Source organism: Mandrillus leucophaeus, unplaced genomic scaffold (assembly GCF_000951045.1).
Source record: "Mandrillus leucophaeus isolate KB7577 unplaced genomic scaffold, Mleu.le_1.0 Scaffold765, whole genome shotgun sequence".
Lineage (NCBI taxonomy): Eukaryota > Metazoa > Chordata > Mammalia > Primates > Cercopithecidae > Mandrillus > Mandrillus leucophaeus.
The window spans coordinates 171,007-190,665 of record NW_012108308.1 but is presented as its reverse complement, the minus strand read 5'-3'; the positions used below and the strand labels follow the sequence as shown (position 1 = coordinate 190,665).

At 42.2% G+C, this 19,659-nt stretch overlaps 1 protein-coding gene across 2 annotated transcripts in view; it reads right to left on the bottom strand.

Annotated features, from left to right (window-relative positions):
* Positions 1 to 15,233, bottom strand: part of ZBTB40 (zinc finger and BTB domain containing 40) — a 90,081-nt gene extending 74,848 nt beyond the window's left edge. The window contains exons 1-2 of one of the 2 annotated variants that reach the window (XM_011966571.1): positions 15,080 to 15,233; positions 14,148 to 14,430 (exon numbers count right to left, since the gene is read on the bottom strand). The gene's annotated coding sequence lies outside the window, so the exon portion shown is untranslated. The remainder of the gene's footprint in view (positions 1 to 14,147; positions 14,431 to 15,079) is intronic. The other variant, XM_011966569.1, reaches the window with a different exon arrangement.
* Positions 15,234 to 19,659: the final 4,426 nt, after the last annotated feature.

Here is a 19,659-nt window from a genome sequence, read left to right as displayed (position 1 = left end):
CTCTCTATATGACACTAAAAGAACATGTAATCCTCCCAATAAATAAATAAATTGAATTTCATCACATTTTTTAATGTCTGTTTATCAAAGGACATGATCATGAAAGTAAAGAGACAATGCACAGAATGGGAACAAGTACTTTCAAATCACATATCTGATAAAGGTCTAGTATTCAGAATACATATGGCATATCAGAATCTAGTATCCAGAACTCTTACAACTCAACAATAAAAGGACAAATAAGCCAATTTTAATATGGGCAAAGGATTTGAATAGACATCTCTCCAAAGACAGGCAAAATGGCCAATAAGTACATGAACAGATGTTCATCATCTGTCATTAGTAAATGCAGATCAAAGCTGTAGTGAGATACCACTTCAGGTAACAACACTAGGATGGGTATAATAAAATAAAACAGAAAACAGAAAATACAAGTGTTGCTGAGGATATGGAGAAACTGGAACCCTCACGGAATTGCTGGTGGGAACGTAAGATGGTACCGACCCTGTGGAAAACAATCTGGCAGTTTCTCAAAGAGCTAAGCAGAGACACCATATGACCCAGCAGTTCCACTCCTAGTATACATCTGGGAGAAATCAAAACATGGATCCACTCAAAAACTTGTACATTAACGTTCATTGGAGCATTAAGCCTAACGGCCAAAAAATGCAAACAACCTAAATGTCCATCAATTTATGAATGGACAAAATATTGTATATGTAAACAATGGAACATTATTCATCCATAAAAAGGAGGTACTGATACATGCTACAACATGGATGAATCATGAAAACGTTATGCTAAGTAAAAGCCAGTTTAGCCAGACATAAAAGGCCACATATTGCTGTATATGATTCCATTCATATGAAATGTCCAGAATAAGCAAATCCACAGAGACAGAAAATGGATTAGTGGTTACCAGACCCTTTGGGGAAGAGTAAATAGGGATTGACTACTAACAGGTACAGAGGGGGTTTCAGAATGATAAAAAACATCCTGGAATTGGAAAGTGGTGATGGTTATGATGGTGGCAGCCAATCCAGTCGGCCTGCCATCATCCCAGCTGAAGCAAAGAGGGCCTGGCTAGGGCTAATGCTCCACGGAGCAGGCAAGAGTGCCATCCAAGTTATGGCTGCAGATCTGAGCCTCCTTGTGCTCTCGGGGGACCAGGAGCAGGCAGGAGCCCCGCCCCACATGGGGCAGCTGCAACCCCCCAAACCATGGCTGCAGACTCAGGCATCCCCGCATTCCTGGGGGTCTGGGAAGGCCCCACCCTCACAGGCTCAGAAGCACCTCTCCCCACTGTTTGGTTTCTCCCTGCTATCAGCACCCACTCCAATCTCAATCTGGGAGCAAAGTTAGGTAGAGCCCGAGCACCAGGAACAGCAGTAGGCAGATAGAGTCCCAGGTAGAAGAGGGTAGGTCCCAGTAATGTCCCTTCTTCAGGCCAGGGAGGGACCGGAAGGCTGGGGACCTGGTTGCCAGTCCCACTGACCAGAGTGGGAACTGGTGCTTTTCCCAGGTCTGCCCATGGCCACCCATGGGCCAACTGGCACATATCACACTTCCTCCCCTCTGAGGCCCATAAAAGCCCCAGACTCAGCCAGAGCTGAGCAGACATGGGATGACCAGCTGCAGAGAGGAGCTACCCTCTCTGCTGAGAACTTCAGAGGCCTGCAGAGACCACCAAATGACCAGCCCGCAGAGAGGAGTTACTCTCTCCAGGGCCTCCTCTCTACTGAGAGTTGAACATTCAACAGACGACCTGCCTGCCTACAGAGGGGAATTACCCATCGCAGGTCTCCTCTGAGCTGTTCTAACACTAAATAAAGCTCCTCTTTGTTTTCTTCATCCTTCACTTGTCTGCATACCTGGATGCAGGACAAGAGGTTAGGCGAAGGTGCCAACGGCCAACAGAGGTTTCCAGGAAGAAAATCAACACCCTAAAGATCCCATGACAGTTACACAGACATTTGAATTGTACACTTTAAAATGGTAAATTGTATGGTATGTAAATTACATATAAATTTTTTTGGGGGGAGAAAAAAAGGCACTTGAAGGTTTTTAATGACACAGGAAAATGCTCTCAATATACTAAAAAGAAAACAACCAGCATGCAACTGAATACATGTATAATTCCAATTTGGTTTAAAAATATGTGTGCATGCATATACACATTTGCATTTGAAAATATAGAAAATAGAGAAAAATGCTAAAAGTGGTTATCCTAGGTACTGTCATTATGGGAGACTTATTTTCGTCTTCATCTATGTTACAAAATTTTCTATAGTAAACCTGTATAAATTTTATAACAGGAAATTTAAGAATAAAAACCCAGACAGGTGGGGCTGGCTTTAAAGCTAGTGTCATTTCCAACATACTATTCATTCATTAAACATTTATTTAGCTCCTACTATGTACCAAACACAGATATAAGACATAATCTCTGCCTGAAAGGAATTTACGTAAGTCTAGGGTGGAGTTTGAACCCAAATCAATGGACTGGATAGGGGAAAAAGGGTCCAGAAGCTCTTCAAGTTACTGCACACGTGATGTTGTCCAACTACACACTTTCTGCGGGTAAGGGCCCCGACTTTCATGAGCAATGTAGCTTAGTGGTTAAAGGCCGGAGCTGGAGCCAGACTACCTGGGTGTGAATCTTCAATGTTCAATTACAAAGTGTGTAATCCTGGGCAAATTACCTAACCTATTAGGAGCTCAGTTTCCTCATCTACAAAATGGGGATAGTAATAGTACCTTTCTCATTGGGCTGCTGGAAGATTAAATGAGTTACACCTAAAGCACTGGCACTATAGGAAAGGGACATAGTAAGTACTCAATAATTAGCTGCTAGCTGCCATGATCATGATCATTGCCCCACCACTACCATCTCACAGATTCTCAAGGCGATAAACATGGAGAAGATTAAGGACCACTGGAAAGGTTGTTTTCCAAATCTCAAAACCGGTAGGTAGCATCTGATTCCTGATGTGCCTATAATAACCATTCTTTTCAATTAATTTATTTTTCTAGATTCTCTCAATTTCTAATGAAACTTCTTTTGAGGTGTTCTACAAAACACAAGGAGGCAAAACATCAAAATGTTCAACATAACAAACTGCTTATGTCCTCTTATCTTCTGACTAATTCATAGAAACAAGCGATTTTCAAGGCTGTTATAACAGAAGGAGGCTTTGAGAGATTTAAGTGTCTTTCCAGGCCATGCTGCTCTGATCCAGTAGTTCATCCAAGATAACTCTTTACAGACCAAACTGCAAAATCTCCTGAGTGACACATGCATCTAATGAGTGACTAGAGATTGTGACTGCATTATATTTAAGGCCAACTTTTCCATCCTGCAGTCAAGAGTCTCAACAAGCAATTACCACTCCAATGCTTTCAAATCCAACCTCTTTAGGTATCAAAAAGATCCTTGGTTTTGTCACTGGCACTGATAGGCATTTTGCTCTGCCCTGAAAACATGGATGATAACTACGTTTTCGTCAACTTGATTATAATACACTTTTCTTCATCAGGGAATAAATCTGGGCCACACATTAATACAGTACCAAATTCCAGAGCTCACAGATACCCGTCTAATGCAAAAATTAAGTGGCCCTGGCAACTAAAGAATAACACACCAGGCACTGTGATGCCAGCGGCTATGTGCTCCACAGTAAAGGTTTGGAGTGCAGGCTCTAGAGATAGCCAGGGGCATGAATCCCAGCTCTGCCCCTCTTACCAGCTGAATTTTAGTCAAGTTGCTTAACTCTCTTGGCCTCAGTTTTCTCTTATGTAAAATGGGAATAATATTAGTGCTTATTTCACGAGGTAGTTGTATGAATAAGCTACTATATGTAAACGAGTCAATACACATAAAGGACAGTTCCTGTAACGTTGTTAACAGTTACTAAATGTTAGGTGTTATTACCTTTGGAAAAGGAAGCATAAAAATACACCTATCCAAGTATTTGCTTTTTGTCATTCTGCTTCATCACTTTCAAGTTACATATGTATCTTCTATATATGTCAAATGTCACATAATTTTTTAAAAAGAAAAGAATTTACAGACAATTACATTGCTCATTTCATACAGCTGGTCTGGAATGCAACTCAGCTAGGAAAGACAGAAAGTGGGGAGAGTCCGACTTCTCATAACAAGAGTGCTGGGCTATAATCAGAGATTTCATACAAAACCTTAAACTCATTAAAAATTAGAAGATGCAAAGGACTTTGAAATCACCTGGCCCAATTCCCACATTTCATAGATGAGGAAACCACAGCCTTGAAATGTAAAGTGTTTTAAGATCCTCCAGTTCATTAATGACAGAAATGAGACTCTTCCTGTTTCCCATGGCTTAGATATATATTCTAAGTGGAACGCAAAGAAGACGACATTTTGGAAAAGGGAAGAAGAATGAGTTTGGGAGGTTAACAATAATAGCTAACATTTATCAAGCATTTATTATATCTCAGGTATTGTGTCAAGCACTTTACATTGGCGGCCTTAAATAATTTTTGCAAAGCCAGTGAGAGAGTTACTATTATTAACCCCACTTTCGACTAAGGAAGTGGAGGCCTAGAGAGATTAAATGACCTGCTCCAAATCACAAAGCCCATGAGTGGTAGAGTCAGTCAGTGAACTCACGCTGTCCGACTCTAGAGCCGAAACTTTGACCACTGAGTGATATTGCCCAAACTTTAACATGTAAAAAGTGGTGAAGTTCTTAACCTTAGACTCTTTCTCCTACTTTTTTGATAACTTCTCTGTTCAGAGGCATTACAAGGATACCCTGTAAATGTAGTGGTTTTTAAATAAGAACAGATAATGGGGATGTAGAGCCTACTTATTCTGTGTATGTGAGACACTGCACACACATTCCTCAACCCTCCCTGCCACTTCCTACTTGTTCAAGTTAGCTATTATTGTTAACCTCCCAAACTCATTCTTCTTCCCTTTTCCAAAATGTCGTCTTCTTTGCATTCCAATTAGAATACATATCTAAGCCACAGGTAACAGGAAGAGTCTCATTTCTCTGTTCAAGGCCGTGCACCTTGGTAACAGGGCAGCGAAGGATGTGGGAGTCCATGTGGCCCCAGTGTGGCCCCGGGGCTGTGTCCTAGCCCTATCAGTGAACAAAATGTGCTTGTCAATCCAGCAGATTGTCACTGAGCTCAGCCAAATGCCCTTAACTGAAGCTTGGCACTACACAGAGAAGAAATTCAGCATAATCCCTGCTCTCAAGGAGCTTATGGCACAGCTAGGAAGAACAGACCACTTTCATCTTAAATCCTTCTTTTCTCACACTTTTGTAGTTAAGTACCAGAGCACTGAAGAGACTACAGACCCCCAACTTCCAGCAACACTGTCCTATCCCACTACTCAGATCACTCAGCCTTCAGTACCCCTCTGTGTACATTTCACAGATCAACTCCTTTCTCGTCTCCTCCTAGTGTTATAAGCTTTTTCTTTTGTCTTTGAAGAAGTGGGAAGTATTTTCATCTCTCTATTTCCCTCCATCGCCAGGGAGTATGACAAGAGGGTTAACTTAAGGAGCTAACAAAAAAATGCAAAAGAGGATAACTTCTCCATTGCTGTTAATGTTGGGAAAGAGCCTATGGGATTCCATAGTATTTGCTCAAAAATGTTCAAAGGAATATATGAAAATTTCATCCTCAACATTTTACTGCCCAGGGGGAAAAAAAAAAACCCCAGAACTCTAGGGGCTAATTATTCTGCTGTCTTGGACTTTGACCTTAGCAAGTCTCCCTCTGGTTTTAACCTGACTACAACTGAGGAGAGGTGACAGCAGAGTACCAACTGAATGAGCAGTTTGTGTCTAGGGTGGTCAAATTTAATGACTGCCAGGCCTTCAGAGCAACATTCAAAAGTAACAGTACCACGCCAAACTTATGGGTGAAATGAATAAGAGCAAGTTTCACTGTTATTTAATTTAAATGTATTGGTTCCCACTATGTTCATGATATCATACTAGGAGGTAAGTATTCAAAACAATGGCAAGCCTTTGAAAAACCAGCCAATATCAGAGTGTAGTAATACAACTAGAGAAATAGAAGACAGAGTGAGCAGAGCACATGAGAAGCAGTAAAGGGGGAAAGATGGGAGGGCTTACTGTCTGCAGTCAGTAGAGAGGGAAGTATCTGAGTGTGAATTTGTAGATGGGAAGACTACTATTAGTCTTCTACAATACTAAACTAGTTTAAAGAGTGGCTCTTGACTCTCTCCTTTGCTTCTGCTCTTCCCTGGTCAGTTAGAGCCTAAAATTTGAAAACCAATTTTTAATAAGGAGCTATAAAGAGTTGGGGTCTGAATCTGACTTTAGCTTTGTAAACTTGAGTTACTTAACCTTTCAAAACCTGTTTTCTCAAGTGTAAAATGAAGTTAACATGTATATGGGAGCTCATAATGCTACTCTCACTTTTATATTTGCAAATTTTCTTAATAATTTTTAGAAAAGGCAGTAATAATACCTATTGCTTAGTTGTTGTGAGGGTTACATGAAACAATACTGTAAAATACCTAGTACACTGCCAGGCATTTTGAATGTGTTCAATAAATGGTAACTATTATCAACATGATGTGAAATGTTATATAATGTTAAGATATGAGTTACTATATTTTAATATTATGAAAATTTAAAAGTTCACAAGAACTTTTAAAAATTTTTTGGAATGGAGGAAAGAGGAGAATCAAGTACTATGACCCAGTGAATCAATGACTGCAGACTTAGAAATACAACAAGGACGACCTTTCCAAATAGAGTCTGACAGGCTCTCACTCTTTCACCTACCTTCATTCTCCCCTCACTACTTTATTCGTCCATTCAGCAAATATGTTCTGACTGAACTGTAGGCAGGACACAGTGCCAAGAGGTGAGAGTGAGAAAGAGATGAAGGCGGACAAAAGAAAGGGATTTAGGGAAAATATAATAGGATGAGCTTTAAGCGGGGAGGTATCTAGGAACCATCTGAAGTCACATGCAAAATGTTTAGAATATGTGAGTGTGTAAAACTTCTCTGGGATCTTCTGGAGGGATTCTAAACAGAATTATTATTTTTTAATGTTAAGGTCTAATAAACTGAAAGAAGCATACAGATTTTTTGTAAGGAAAAACATGTAACACTCCTGAAAACTCACCAAAGTAGCTTTGAGCAAATGAAAAGACAGACCATGATCTTGGATTGAAGAGTCAATATTGTAAAGATGTTAGTTATCCCTAAGCTAATTTATAAAATGTAACACAATCCTAATAAAAATACCATCAAGTCATCTCCTCTTGAAACCAAATTGATTATTAAGTTCATATGCCAGAATAAACAAGCAAAAACAACCAGGAAAACCCTGAAAAAGAGCAATATGAAAAAAATTGGCCCTTCCAGATGTTAAATGATAAAGCCTTTAACATTAAGATGATTTTGTAACAGCATATGAATTGGCAATCAAACCAATGGAACAAAACAGAAAATCCAGTAAGAAATCTAAATGCAGACAAAGGTTTAGTACTCAATAAAGACAGCATCTCAAATCAGTGAAGAAAAAAGTTTTTAATAAGTACTGTTGAGACAACTCACTGGCCATTGAGATAAAGATAAAATCAGATCCTTCCTCAAACCAAATACTAAGATAAATTTCAAATGGATCAGACTCTTAAATGTTTTTTAAAAAGTGGAACCATAAGCCATACATGCACTAGAAGAAAATAGAGTCTTAAATGTTTTTCGAAAAGTGAAACCATAAGCTCTACATGTACCAGAAGAAAATACAACTGGATTCTCCATAAATTGAGAGTGGGGCAAATTTCCTAACTATGACTGCAAATCCAAAGCAATACATGGTAAGACTGGTAAATACGACTATATAAAGATGTAAAACTTGGATAGCAATAAAACAATATATACAAAGTCAAGCATATGACAACTGGAAAAATATATTTGCAATTTGTATCACAGACATGATATATCCTTTATCTCCTAAAAAGAAAAAACAAATTTAAGCTACACTGAAATATTATTTCTTACCTGACAGATTGGCAAAACCCCAAAACTTTAACAGCCTACTTTGTTAGCAAGACAGGAGAAACAGAGAAGAAGGGCTTAGGTATGAAATAAAAACTTCTTGGTAAAAAGGAACTTAATTTTTAATAGCAATCCTTAAAGTTTAAAACAAATGACGGCCTGGCGCAGTGGCTCACACTTGTAATCCCAGCACTTTGGGGGGCCGAGGCAGGTGGATTGCTTAAGGCCAGGAGTTCAAGACCAGCCTGGGCAACATGATGAAACCCCATCTCTACCAAAAAATATAAAAATTAGCCAGTTTCCTAACCCAGTCTCAAAATAAATTAATTTTTTAAAAAGTATTCAAGAAAAAGAGCCTGTTTATGAAGTTGGTGATACAACTACACAGAAGATAATTACATCAAGTGACTTTAAGACAGTATCTGACTGCACATCTCAAATAGCATATATTCTAAGGACAAAAGGAGTAACAGAAAACCCAAACAGCATTCAGTAATATAAAGGTCAGTGTAGATAATGGCACTGCTACTGGCCTGGTTGATGCCACCACTGGGGAAATCCAGGGAGAAGCAGCAGCCTTGAAGCCTTGGAATGTGACCCACTGGCCCCAGAAAGGATAAAGTCCTGTGGCCGCTGAGAGATTTCAACTTGTGCTCAATACAAGGTGAGTTGTGGGAGGACGGGCTGCTCAGAGATGAGGCTTGAGATACAGGCACAGCCAGAGTTGGAGGGTAGCACTTGCTGGACCATCCTAAGGGCAGGCAGGCCATCCAAGAGTTTTAAAGCAAGGGAATCACATATTCTGATCTGTGCTTTATAAAGACCACTGGTAACAGTGTACCAAATAGACTGGAGAGGAGCGAAGCTGAAAGCCGCTGACCAACTAGAAGGCTGTTTCATAATCCAGGACAAGAGATTACAGCAGCTTTAACCAAAGGAAGAGAAAGGATAGAAGAAATCAACAGTCTTGTAGCCTAACTAAATATGTGCTGAAAGAGAAGATCACGGCACCATTCCCAGGTTTCTGCCTTTGGCAACTCTGTGGTGCCATCCACTGAGCTTAAGAACCAGGGAGAAGTACTAGGTGGAAGAAAGATGGCAAACTCACTGCTGCCAATGCCCTGGAAACCATCTTCTGGAGCTAATGGGGACAAGGAGCAAAAGGAGTCAAGAAGGAAAACTCAGGAAGACTCAGTGGTCAGGCCCCAGTCCTAGAAAGCTGAGAAATAGGATGAAATTAGCACGTTAGATTACCTCTTACAGTATTTTCTCAAAAGAAGAAATAGAATCACCTATTGTTCACCTTTGTTTTAACACTAAAAATAACCCCACTATAGCTAACACTAGCTAACGAATATTAACCAACAGATATCAATATTTGGAGCCTCAAAAGCTATTATTTACAGTTATAATCCTTTGTTTCTAATTTCCTCATCCTTCCTGGTCCCTTTCTTTCATAAAGCATCCTCTACTGTTTGGTCCTGTTCCAGAACCACGCTAGTGCCTGCAGCAGAGGTCACTCATGCAAATGCCTCCAGGGGTCAGTTAGACAGACAATCTCTAATGTTTAAATGGAAGTAACTACTTTTTAAACACTCTATGAGCCAAACTCTGGCCTATAAGAGTTTTCTATTGAGGTACCAGTTTTACAGAATAACCTAAGGTAAAGATATTTCCTTGTTTTTGTTTCCCTTTGGGTACTAATACAACCAGAAATTACATTTATGAATTGACTTTTTCAAAGGTCCGAGTATTATTTAAGTTCTCAGATAGGTTTTGTCTCAATATAGAAGCTCTTTCTTTTCACAGATATAAAGGGAGGGGACTCTTCTGGACAAATGCAGGGAAACAGCCTATCTTTCTTTACTCCTCTGCTTCTTCAAGTCTATCCCCTCCTCTCTTCTTCTTTCCTTTAAAAAAAAAAAAAAAAAAAAAGGGGGGTCTCAACTGGAATGCAGTGGTCTGTTCATAGCTCACTGCAGCCTCAACTCCTGGGCTCACATAAATGATCCTCCTGCCTCAGCCTCCCAAAGTGCTGGGATTACAGGTGTGAGCCACTGTGCCCAGCCTTCTTTCCCTTTTAACCCAATTTTCCTGAGTCTGAGGAACTGACTCCATCTGTAACAAGCCGATGCCTATAAACAAAGTAGTGGAATTCCACTACCTCTTCCTTTCCTCTATCAGTAGAAATGTTATGATATCTGCTAATGAGGTTGCCTAGACAACAGGTCCACATCTCACCGGTCTCATGTAAATTAACAACCATCTCTAAGGTATTTATGAAGCAGTTCATTGGGTAGATACCTGTATTACACAAACATTCAACTATGCTTGACCACTTTAGACAGAAAACAAAGATTGATAAGACTTAAACTCTAAGGTTAAGGTTACACAGCACTGAAACAGCACCTGGTTTCAGGGGAGATTCTCATCATGCCTTCAGTTAGATGGTGTTAACATGTGATTTAAACGGCTCTGCACCTTTTAAAGGGTCAAGGGCCTTTCTGAGATCAGATTAAAGTAACTGGCTCTCTCCTCAGAAAAAGATGACATTCACACAAATTTGCAGGCAACTTCAAAGGATTCATGGGTCTCTTGAAATTCAACCATTTACCCTGAAATTAACAATCTCTGACTTACATGGATCAGTATAATACATTTATGTGAGGAAATGAAATACGTGGCATCATAATTTTGAGGATTTGGAGTTAAATAACAACATTAGGGAAATGTAAGGAAAGCTGGCTTTCTTTCCTTATCCTTCTCTCTCTTGAGGGCTGCCAAAGTCTCAAAACTGTATGCTCTCTGCAAATGAAATACTGCACTCTCCGCAAGACTTACAGAAAGTGACAATCTCATCTCTGAATTTCAACGCCCTTAGTATTTAATTATTTCCTCTATGCAGTTAGTAGCTTGTTTTCTCCACATTATCCAGATGATGGCTTTGGAAGGCAGACTATTGGAGATCCAGAAAACCACATATCCCAATTTAATTTCCTTGTGAAAATCAAAGAGCTCACTCTGCTGAAGAGTTGAAAGAGGCTGAGGGGTCACTGCCTTCCCCCAGGGTGCTGGTTCAGCCAGTACTCGAGAAGGGTAACGTAAATACTCAGTATGAGGCAACAGGGCATACCAATTTGTTTTTCAATCTATTTTATTTCAGTTCAAAGCATCATTGCGGACAGATAGTCCAAGAAAACAAGCCACACTTGGGTTACACTCAGTCTTCCTCAATCTCCAAAAGCAGGTGAGTATTGCCAAAGTGTGGCTCGTTTTCCTAGACTGCCTGTCTGCAATGATGCTTTGAACTGAAATAAAATAGATTGAAAAACAAATTGGTATGCCCTGGCTCTTCTTGCAGTTTCATATTATCCTTCAAAGCTAGTGTTAGCACCTGCTCTTTATTGGAATCCAACAGATGCAAATCACAGAGCAAAACTGTAATACTTCAGATGCAAAGGTCCCACCCAAACCTAAAACAGCAATTTAATTCAGGCATGTTGTTTAACACTGCACTAACATGCCACTCTCTGTCCAGTTCTTTGCTACATTTGCAGGGTTGGATTGTGTCTTCTGATGACATGTGCAATATGGTTACCGGGGAGTGACACTTGCCATGCTGTTCTTCTTACACAGTTCCCTTGATTTATTATTGCTTCTAATTTCTTACGTTTATGAACCCAAACATTATCCTATTTTTTACTTACTCAAAAAGTCTGCCATTTGCTTCAAAGCATTCCATACTGTTTTAGGGTACGTGACATTATTTTGAAAACTTTTGGAGGAAACTTGAAATCATTTGCAAACAAATTTTTAAATTGCCACCAACTAAAAGAAGTCTAACATTTGTTTAGAATGCCTTAAGAGAATAAATACACCTTTGATGGAGGAACACAAGTAGTTTCCAACTTAAAACACTAAAATGCTGAAAAGTGTTCTGCATAGACAGCTGTACAATTTGGCTTTAAAAAAATTAGATGCCATTTGGAGAAGTTCTTCTCCAAGCAGAAACACTAAGAAAAACAAGATCTGCTCCCCTCTTTCCGGAGATAAAAAGTAGTGGGCTTCTATTTTTAATTGGATCCCCCATTCTTAATTTTGTCTGTGATGTATTTCTGGACTTTTGTTATTAGTTAGCACTTGATAAAGTTTCCATTTGGAGCTAAATTTGGTTATTCAGCAATATGTGTAACAACAATAAAAAGAAAATACCATAGCTATGAATACAGTTTCTCTTATTTAATCTGCACAACCCTTTGAGGAGGCACCATCATTCACATTTTCCAGATGAGATAACTAATCTGTAACTTGCCCTTGGGCATGCAGTTCTCTCAGCAGTAGCTGGTTCAGGGCCAGGGACTGAGCACAGGAGTGAACCACAGCACAGTGACTCCCTTTGAGTTCTCCAACATCTCAAGTTGTTACCCACCTTAGTCTCCTAACCTGCTGAAAAGTTCTTCCTCCCAGCTTCGTCTCTCCCTTTCCCCTTATTGCTAGCCTAGTTCCTTGTCACTCAACAAGTTTCAGCTTAAACTACCTTTCTTAAGACAGGTTTTCCCTGACCACCCAGATAAAAAGTGAGTCTCCCAGGTTAGTGTCTCTCTCTCGGCGCTGTTTTATTTCCTTTAGAGCGTTGCCACAATTTGGAATAACTTTGTTATTTCTTTACTGTCTTGATACTAGGCTTTAGCTTCCAGAACAGAGCCCCAGGTCCATCTTGCTCACTCTGGTAATCATAGGACCTAGACAGTGGTGCTTGGTACACGGAGACACTAAAATATTTGTTTGAGGTTGGGCGCGGTGGCTCACGCCTATAATCCCAGCACTTTGGGAGGCCAAGGCGGGCAGATCATTTGAGGTCAAGAGTTCAAGACCAGCCTGACCAACATGGTGAAACCCCATCTCTACTAAAAATACAAAAAAATTAGCTGGGCATGGTGGCATATGCCTGTAGTCCCAGCTATTCAGGATGTTGAGGCAGGAGAATCACTTGAACCTGGGAGGCAGAGGTTGCAGTGAGCCGAGATTGCGCCACTGCACTCCAGCCTGGGCAACAGAGTGAGACTCCATCTCAAAAAAACAAATAAAAGAAAAGAAAAGAAAAGAAAAGAAAAACTTGTTCAATGAATGACTTGGAGTTGTTTACTTAGTATTTACCTGCAAACACCAGGTTATAGGTACTGGCTAGCAGCTGAGGATACAACAGGTAAGGTGTGGTCCCCGCCCTTAAGGACCTCCTAAACTAGTAGGAAAGACAAAAAACAGATGAAACAATACAGGGTGGCGAGTGTGATCAGATTAGCTTCAGCTCCCAGCTGAATGCATTAGCTATGTAACCTCGAACATCTCTTCTCCGTGAGTTTGTTTCCTCTATGTGTAAAATGGTAATACTAATACTACTTATGTCATAGTATTGGTGTGAGGATTAAATGATAGTCCATATAAATAAAGCACTTAGCACAGTACCTGGCACAAAATAATCACTCAATAAATAGCAACTACTAATTTTACTATGATGATGCTATTACAGCTGTATTCGAAATTATATTTGTCTACTTATATACCACTTGTCCAAGCCCCATACAGAATTTAAATTCCATGGAAGCGCAGAAATCGTGTTTGTCTTGTTCACCACTGTATTTCCAGGAATTTGAAACGTCTCTGGTACACAGTAAGTCTTCAACAAACACTAACTGATTAATGAATGCATGCGTACATGCATGCGGTGTTCTGAAACTGTTTGTTAAATCGCTGATGAATAGCCAAGTTTGGGGACTACTGACATAGAAGAAAAGTGTTTATATTAGAAAGGAGGGGCAGAAGTTTGATGCTTTAGCTAAGTAAAAAAAAAAATTGCACTTTGAGATTGTAATTAAATCTCCATTAACCATACAAAGATCTGGGTACAATTCCAGGGAAGAAGAGCCAACAATTCCAGGTAGAAAAGACATGAAAGAATAAAATCCAAACAGTTTGACCAACGCCATCAGGCAGGGGGCTCCCAGGGACGGGCTCAGTTTCGCAGCCCTATAACCTAGTACACCTATAAATATCTTAACCACTCAGAACCAACTTCTTCCTCTTTTGTAAAATAGAAATACCATACTTACTTATAAAGCGTGGTCATAAAGTACAACAACACTTGTATGAATATAAATAAAGCACCTGGTTCATTGTAGCACTAGCTGCATGGTATCACTGCTATTCAAAGCAGGAGAAACTCTGAATAGTAAGATCAGAAGGGAAGCCAGAGTGTTTGTCAACTAAAGCGCTCTCGGTGCATCTCGAAGTTTTAACTTGTTTCCCCCTCCAGGAGAAGGGACGAGAGGAATAGCTGGATGACAACACTGATCCAATCTACTTGTGTTTAGGGCAGGCGTCAGCAGACGTTTGCTGTAAGGGACCAGAAAGAGTTTTGGCTTTGTGAGCCAGCCGATTAAAGCCAAGCAACGGCTGCGCAACTACTCAACTCTGCCCTCTTGGCAGGAAAGCAGCCATAGACAATACATCAACGATGAACATGGCCGTGTTCCAATAAAACTTCATTTATGGACTTGATTTCATAGAACTTTCTCAAATTACATGAAATATTCTTCCCCCCAACCATTTGAAAATGTAAACAAAGACCGAGAGGGGAAGAGAGAAGAGGGGGATGGATTAGGCCCAAGGCCGTAGTCTGCTGACGCCCGGCGAAGGGACCTGAAGGGAGGGGGAGTGAGACAGCGACAAGAGGCCTCCGGACGTGCCGAGAGGGAGGTGCTGGGCGACAACAGGCCCCAGGCGGTGTCAGGCCCGGCGTGGCGCCCTGAGTGGGTCCTCGCGGTCTCTCTCCTCTGCATTCTACAGCAGACCCTGCGCTAGGGATGCAGGCCGCCCCTGGCGGGGGCACGTCCGGGGTGTAGGTGAGGCGGCTGTGACTCGGCAGAGTCCCGCGGGTTCGCCACGCGGAAGGGTCTGTGTACACCCCTCACTTAGGGCGCAACCGGGCCTCCGCTGCAAAAAGGGTCTCCACGCGGAGTCCCAGCCCCGTTTCTATGGTTACCTGTTCAGCACCGATTCAAACTGCCGTTCTTTATTGACAGCGCCATAGAGGACACGAACACTCCTGCCCGAAGGGAACAATAAAGCTTTCGCCATTCAACAGCGCCGGAGACGCCAGAAGGCGGCCATCTTGAGGCCAGCGCGCAATGGGTATCAGAGGGGAGGGGGCAGCCCGACCTGCCCCGCGCGCCGCGGTCACGTGCTGGGGGCGGGGTATGCGTCACGCGTTCGCTCTCCACCAATGCTAGGACCGCGGGGCCGGCCGGTTGCTAGGCTCTTCTCTGACCTCTAATCTTGGCCACGCCCTCTTTCCCTCCCCACACTTCCTAAGGAAAGTTTTTTTCTTCTTTTTTTTGAGACGGGAGTTTCGTTCTTGTTTCCCAGGCGAGTGTAGTGGCGCTATCTCGCCTCACTGCATCCTCCGCCTCCCAGGTTCAAGCGATTCTCCTGCCTTAGCCTCCCCAGTAGCTGGGATTACAGGCGCGCGCCACCACGCCCGGCTAATTTTTTTTCTCTGCTATTTTAGTAGAGATCGGATGTCACCATGTTGGCCAGGCTGGTCTCGAACTCCTGAGCTCAGATGATCCGACTGCCTCGGCCTCCCAAAGTGCTGGGATTACAGGCGTGAGCCACCATGCCCGGCCCTAGGGAAAGTTGTAATGGAGCTCCGCAGTCTCTCGCTTGGGCAGCTCTAGGGTTAGGATTTTGTTTCAAAGGATGGCAAGGAAGTGAACACGAAAGGCTTCGTTTTTCCAAAACAACACATTCACGGGCGAGATGGAGAGGCAACCTGAGCCGCGTCCCCAGTGTCCCACTCTTTGTGGGAGAGGCTTGGCGCCGGTGGGGTGCGGTGGGCTGAAGGTGTCCTGGAGGCATCTTGATCCTGCCTCTCGCACCTCCCAATTTTGGGATTTAGGGGCTTAGGGGATTTAGCCCTAGCTTTTCTTTTGCTCATTTTCCTTCTCACACACTATGCGTTCCTCGTTGAAGCGTCCCCTTGCCACCTTCCTTACACAAACATTTAAATCAGATCCAGCAGTATCATACTGAGTCACCTCCGCGCTGGCCCACTGAACACAGTCACCCTGTCACTGACATGCAGCCACTTTTTCTATCCCTGCCAGTTACGCACCCAAATCCAGCCGTCTTAGTGCAATGTCTAGCTTCCTCTGTGGTTATAGCTGTTCCATTCGCAATGTCAATATTCAGTCGTTCCGAGAGCTGTCTCTGGCAGACTGACTCACCCCATCACCGTTTTACATCACAAATTCAATCTACTGGGCAGAACTGTCACTTGCATAGTTGCTGTCTCCCGGTCGATCATATTTACTGTCACTGTCTGACATGCAGCTACTGTCAATGACCATAAACTTCAAACGGTTCTGTTCAAAATAGCACTCTGTTTGCCCAGCTGTTGCCCTTTCTGTTGTTTTCACTGTCATTGTCATGCAGCCACTTTCTCTGCCACACAGTCAAGCCAGTATTTAACAGGCCCCTTCAGGGTACACAGTTGTCCTCATACCCTTGTGCCCAATTAGTCACTTTCACTATTATACTCATGTCACTGTTACATTCAGGGTCGGATTTACTGTAGCTGATATTCAGTCACTTTTGTAGTCACTGGAACCATGCCTATGGCTGTTGTGTCTCCTAAGCCCTCATTTCCACTAGCCTCACATTCTCTTTTAGTGGGAACATAGGATTGCTAGATTTAGCAAACACACACCTAGAAGGGTGCTTGGCATATAGTAGGTACTCCAGAAATATTTATCGAGTTAATGGGATTACAGGCGTGAGTCGTGGGCCCAGTGGCTCATGCCCGTAATCCCAACATTTTGGGAGGCCGAGTTGGGCGGATCACCTGAGGTCAGGAGTTCAAGACCAGCCTGGTCAACATGGCAAAACCCCGTTTCTACTGAAAATAGAAAAATTACCTGGGCATGGTGGCAGGTGCCTGTAATCCCAGTTACTTAGGATACTGAGGCAGGAGAATCGCTTGAACCCGGGAGGCAGAGGTTGGAGTGAGCTGAGATCACGCCACTGTACTCCAGCCTGGGCAACAAGAGCAAGACTTCGTCTCAAAAAAAAAGAGAAGTATTTATCAAATTAATGGATTTTAAAAAACAGTATCATTGCCAGTGTGCTGTATGTGAATGCAGATGCCCTGAAGCTCAGGAGTCTCAATAGGAATAAGTTTTCAGGCACCATCTGTCCCTCCTGTTCCACTTAACAAGACTTCAAATACTATAGGGACTAAACAGAGAGAGCAAAGGAAAAGTGGTCACCAAGTGTACTCAAATATTGGGACAGCAGTGACAAAAAAGAGGCTTTCTATAATTTTTTTTAATTTTAAAAAATGAATATATGTTTATTATAAAATATTTAGAAAATATGGAAAGGAATCTTTCCCTCGGGGGATTGTTTTAGACATCTCCCAACACACCCCACACACATACCCACAGTCAATGGATCAATGACTGCAGTTTCCCCATCACCATTTACTTAAGGTTTTGCTTTAACAGAAATTCTCATGGGGCTGACTTGCCTACAGTTCGTGAAGAATGACATAAGGTCATGGAGAGCAATGGCTCTGGCTTCTGGCTGGTCATGGTGTGGAAGAATAAGAAGACAATGGCTAGACCTTCTAGACCTTCTAAGGGCCTCCTCTCCTCACAGAGCTTCGACAGCTGCGGAGAAATAACTTCTGCTTCCCAATCACCGGAAGGACCCAAACCTTGACTTTGACAGGGAGGGTTGAGAACTTTTCAACTCTTTTCTACTTTGGAAAAGAGTGTTCCCATGCCACCACCCTGTGTAAGATGCCCAAGGTGCCTCTACTAAACTGCCAGTTATTTCCAGAGTGACTACTATATGCCAAGAACACTGAAGTCAACAAAACATGTTCCTGGCTGTAGTAAGAAATAACAACCGGCCGGGTGTGGTGGCTCACACCTGTAATCCCAGCATTTTGGGAGGCCAAGGTGGGTGGATCTTGAGGTCAGAAGTTCAAGACCAGCCTGGCCAACATGGTGAAACCCCATCTCTACTAAAAATACAAAAAAAAATTAGTTGGGCATGGCGGTGCGGGCTTGTAACCCCAGCTACTCAGGAGGCTGAGGCAAGAGAATTGCTTGAACTCAAGAGGCGGGGGTTGCAGTGAGCCGAAATCGCGCCACTGCACTTCAGTCTGGACGACGGGGCAAGACTGTCTCAAAAGAAAAAATTTTTTTTAAAGAAAAAAAGAAATAACACAACCACCACGACTTCTCCTGCTAATAATAGCAATCATTTATCTCACTCTTTCTGCCAAGTACCATGCCAAGCCCTTTAATTAAATTATCTCATTTAATTCTTGTAACCACCTAATGAAGTAGGTAACATTTTTACCCCATGTTATACAGGAGGAAACAGACTCAGGGGGTAAATAATTTGCTCAAAGAAACACAGCTACTAAATAGTAGAGTTAGGGTTTAAACCTAGGAGGTCTGACTCCGGAGTCTGCACTTTTTTTCAACCTCTGGTAATAACTTTTGGGTTTTACAAAATAAATGTGTTTATTATAAAGAATTCAAGAATTACAGAAAAACACAAAAGAAAGAGTAAAACAGAATCGCTGTAAATCCTACCACTGAGCAGCAACATATCATTATAGATGAGAATTTCTCCCAACTCTGGGCATATTTACATGGGTTGATAGGGAGATAATCACGATAATAATGACAGTTTCATGCAATAAGCACTATGTGCTGGACATTGTTCTAAGTGCTTTCCATGAATTAACACATTTAATTTATTCCAAGAGAGATAGATCGACATAATTTTATTAAAATGAACTCATTTGACATATTCAGGGTTCACATCAGCAGCCAACCACCTGGTGATGTTTTTCCCCAAAGCTGGTTCTTTCCTCAGTTTTGCTGTCTTCTCTCCACATTCCAATCAAATCCTATGCCCAGAGTCCTTGGGCTGCAAAAGCTGAGTCTTTAAATAGCACCCTCTGCACAGCTGCTGTCCGGTCAAATGTCTCTGCTGTTCCCCAAGGCAGTGGTGTTATTTGTGGAAGTGAAGTTTGCTGGAGGCTCGACATATGCTTTTTATTTGTTCGAGTAGGTGTCTGGGCCTTGGCATTCTCTTTCCTGGCTTTCTAAGTGTTAGAATTTCACTACCTTTTCTCCAGTCCAAATGAAGCTCAGTCTTCAGCTCTTCCCCAGTGGATACCAGACAGTCTCAGATGAGGCTGCTGTTGGAATTTGCCAAATGACTCAGAAAGGTCAACTGCCTGCCTGCTCATCCATCCCAGATGACAAACGCTGAGGAGGAGGGAGACTGCCTTGCTCCAGTGGGGCTGCCCAGACAACAGTAGCACTTCTGCGGGCCTGACCCTATGAATCCCTTGCCTTGGTTGTCCCTAAGGCAAAAGGCACTCACATTTAGAAGGATGGAATCATTTCCACTGAGATGGCTCACAGGCCCGTCGTATTTACCTGATCCAAAACTGGAGTGATGATTTCCCAGCCAAGCCTGTTTCTCCCCTCAGGCTTTCTAGCTCCGAGAAGATAGCCCACCTGCCATTCTCTGCCC